The following is a 4,241-nucleotide window of genomic DNA, read 5'->3' as shown; positions in this document are numbered from 1 at the left end:
CTCCTTAAAAATAAATAAAATTTCTAAAAAGTGAATAAAATAAAAATCCAAAGATTATGCTGGGCTTAAATTTGAAAGATTTTCCTCCCAGGTACTGATCTCCCCTGACCACCAGAACTTATCTCCATCAGAAGCAACCCTAATTTCTACAAAACAGGTGAAATTATTCCTTTCTGTAAAATAGAGAAAATTGTGTCTCTCATAGACTGATCAAACCACCAGGGCAGTATCAGGTGCTCCAACATGCAATGCCAGGAGACTTCTGCTAGTAAGATATAACTACACATCTTCAAGAAATATGCAGCATAGTGGGGCTAAATCTTAGTTCACAGACACAAAAGATGGGGGAGGGGAATCATCTTTCTGACAAGTGAGAATAAATTTTCATAATAAGAGAAGGTGGATATTGTGGAGTGCTTCATACTTAGACTGAGGGGTAGAAGTAAGTTTAACTTTATAATCACATTGAAAAAGGAAGCATGATGAAACAGCTAGAAAAGATGATATAGCAACAAGAATTTGTAGCCTAATAGAGAACACAGTAGCAGCTCCTGCAACAGTTTCTGCAGCGTAAGTAAAACATGCATTGGAAATACTAGGCGAATGGGGTGAAAACAGCAGGTGGGATTGCAGCTTTGGGTTAAGCTATAATAGGCCTATATTTAGGCACAGCTATCACAGAGAAAAACAAAAGAGGCACAGGGAAGACCACAGTGGAGAGGACAGAAGTTACTGTCAGAGCTCTTTGTAGAACTCTTCCATTCATACTAAGCATCTCTGTGTTTTTTTACCCATCATACATTCATATACTCTGGAGCTTCTCAATGAGAGAAACAAAACTCAAGAAAATCCTACTCAATCTATATATTAGGCCTGCTAACCTTCCCTGCTGACTGGAGAGATAACTCACATGGGGGCCTTCTAAAGCAACCTCTCCCAGTAGGCAGCTATGGAAGGGCTTTTTGAAGCTGATCTGAAAGACTACTTGGAGTTTGGTGAAAGCTGTTTCTCTATTTTTTTCTTATTGTTATGAGTCAAATCCTGTTCCTACCACAGACAAAAGCAAATCAACTGAATTTATTTGAAGATAATTAATTCAAGACTACCATATACACACTTTAACCCTTTAACCCTTGAAGCTCCCTGGAACCTACACCAATGCATTGGCCACCCCAAGTAAAAATAAACAAACAAACAAATGCTTTCTGGAAGTCAGATAGAAACTCTGATGTTTCAGTTTTGTGACCTGACCCTGGGCATCACTGGAATTGCTTTACAGGAAGCCAGCAGTGAATGCTCTCACTTCACTATACAACTGAGAGCATCTTCTCTCTCTGCTCTTCTGTTTTCAAGTTTTCTCAAAGCCAAGTGGATTCTAACAGTTTATTTGCAGTACAGTACTTACAAGGATGGTATGCTCATGAGTTGTCATTTTTCATGCAAGGGAACACAGTTATAAATATGTCCTATTTACAATTATAAAAACTACAGCATTGGTTACGGGCAACTGACTTGAACTCAGGAAAGAAATCTGACCTCAAGGTAAACTTCTTATAGTCTATTTACAAACCCTCTGAAAAAATAATTCCAGTAGTATTGGTGGTCAGATTAGATCGAGCCTCTATGCATATATACACACAACTGGAAGTGAGGCATGCTATTATGCTCCCAGAACCTGGGTCTCTAATTTACTCTGCTTTTCTTGTAAGCAATGGAAAAAATAAATAATGTTCCACCAACATCAATCATGGAATCTTGCAAAAAAAAAAAAATTAGATGATTACAAAAATAAAAATTAGACACTAGAATTCCTGCTGAAGGAAAACTCTAATGAGGCCCAATTAATGTTGAGCTTGCTTCAGAAAACATCTAAGGAAAGCCATTAGATCTCTGACCCTCATTCTCAGCTGTCTGGAGGAGTGCCAGCCTACCAGGTGTAGTGCACAATATTGACACCTGCTCATTTGGGATTTAATACAGCCCACTCATTTAGCTAATAGAGGCAATCACTCACTGTACAATTCATTTCAGATATGTTTGTAGCATTTGAAAGTGAAAGACAATTTGCACTGAGGCCACATAGGAGGAGGATGTCTTCTGACAGGCACCTTAGAAACAGCAGCAGCAGAGCCACTGGTCAGAAGCACGTCAGGATGCAACATGAACATCCCACAACCCACAAACAAGAAGGAAAACCACCAACTGCTGTGAAAGCCGCACTGGATGGACAGCATTTGTGAAGCATGTGCAAAACCTTTGTCTTCCCCACATAATGCGGAGCTCCTACTATGCTGCCAGAATCTTCTATGAGTGGATGCAGGGAAGCATTTGCTCTATAGCACCCATAACTCCCAGAAACAGCACAGCTATTTAAGTAGGGTAGAGTAGTCTAGATGCAGTGACAGATGAGGCGACCCTCAGGGCTTCTGAGGAATGCAGGGAGAATATCACTTCCTTTGGGAAGGAAAACTTAAGCCTCTAACATGGAAACATAAATCCAGCTACAGAAATAAACAAGAGAAGGGACAGAAATAAAGGAGAGCTCTTGAGGGTCAAAGTATGGTTGCTGTGCATCCACAGCAGCAGCTACTACCTCTTTTCCTGATCACTCAGGTTCAGCTTCCCAGGCTCCTAAATACTAGCAAAATAACATGGAGAACTAAAACCTTCTTTTCTGGTTCCTAGTTAGCTTCCCTGGCAAGTACCTACCTGTGTCTAAAGCCAGCCTCAAGACTTCTGATGGCTAACACAGCAACACACAGCTCAAAGTAAAGCACTAACATGTACAGGTACCATGTTTCTGAGTGAAGAAACTATGTCTAAGGGTTGCTCTCAGTTCTCTACATAAACAAATAAAGCAACAAAAAAACCCAACTATCTCATAGCTGAGGAAGTGGTTGTGACAAACAGGAGGGAGAGGAGGCTGGCATTTTACCATTCTAGGACCTCACACAACCTGGACTCCGGAGGATGCTAGGAGTAAGTCTTGCTGGGATGCTAGCTGCAGAAACTAGTGAGTTCACAGGGAGCAAAAAGCAATGCTGTTTGGTTGAGCCTTTAAAAAAAAAAAAAAAAAAAAAAAAGACTAGCTCCAGCTGTAATGTTATTGTTTGTAAGCATACTTCTACTGACAGGCAGTCCATATTGAAGCGTGTCAAAATATTCACTAGCATCATACTCAGCCAGAACTGATACAACCCAGATCATCAAGGCAAAACAGGACCATTAAAGAAAAACAACACATTTGTCTGTCAAATAACAGAAGCCCTAGCGATTGGAAGTTTGTGTTTTCATTAACAGCAAATGTTTCCTGAGATCAGAGTAAGAAACATTTTCTTAGTGCTTCCCCCAACCCCCCCCCCCCCTCTTCCTCCTCAAGAGTCTCTAGACAGACGAAATTACTCCCAGTATGACACCTTCATTCCTGAAAACATTTTCCAGCTATTTAGGGTAAGTTGTATTCACTTAAAAAAAAAAAAAAAAAAGATTCTAACTCATTCATCTCCCTCTTCTCATAAAGGAAGAGCAATGAGCAAAGATTTCTATGACATCTACTAGTGACTGAGCTAAAGAAACCCAGAAAACCCTGGAAAAGTGTTTTAGGTACTAAAGAAACAAGACACAAGAAGATGTCAAAAATAAATTCTTCAGGTTCATGGTATAAATAACAGTTTATGATATGAAAACTCTTGCCCCTTGCCTCTAATGCATTCCTTGCAAGTTAATACAGTATCTTCTTTCTGACAGTACACAATCTTTCACATACAGTGAAATCACACCACAGAAGTTCATCTAGTAGAAATGCTCTTCTCTCTGGATTCTGATTTGCTTCTGTAATCAAAGTTCACAACCTCAAGGAAACTTGTGTACCAGAAACACCTCAGAAAACACTCATCAGCTCCTTGTCTTCTGAACACAACATGAAGGAACAATATATGCTTTAGCTCAAATTACCTGCTCTAGTGAGACTCAGGAATTACTGTCAGCAAGTAGGCTGCCTGCTGGGACTCAGGGAAAGGAAATATTTATCTGACCACTTTCAAGCTGAAATTGAAGGTTTAGGTTCACCTGAATAAGGCTTAAGATAACAGTCAGGGCATTTTATTTGTTCCTCAAGCCTATACTCCTTTTACTGTCCACTTACCAACAAAACCAACCTGCTTCCTTACCAAGTTAAAATAGCGATGTATCACTGCAAAATAAGTGACATTAAGCTACTTTCCTCAAAAACAAAAATAAAC

General features: G+C 39.7%; 1 protein-coding gene across 1 annotated transcript in view; it reads right to left on the bottom strand.

Annotated features, from left to right (window-relative positions):
* LRFN2 (leucine rich repeat and fibronectin type III domain containing 2) overlaps positions 1 to 4,241 on the bottom strand; it is a 134,921-nt gene that overhangs the window by 122,717 nt on the left and 7,963 nt on the right. The window lies entirely within an intron of this gene.

This window comes from Phasianus colchicus, chromosome 2, assembly GCF_987193195.1.
Source record: "Phasianus colchicus chromosome 2, bPhaCol1.hap1.1, whole genome shotgun sequence".
Lineage (NCBI taxonomy): Eukaryota > Metazoa > Chordata > Aves > Galliformes > Phasianidae > Phasianus > Phasianus colchicus.
Note: the sequence above shows the minus strand (reverse complement) of the source record. Positions and strands in the feature narration are given on the sequence as shown.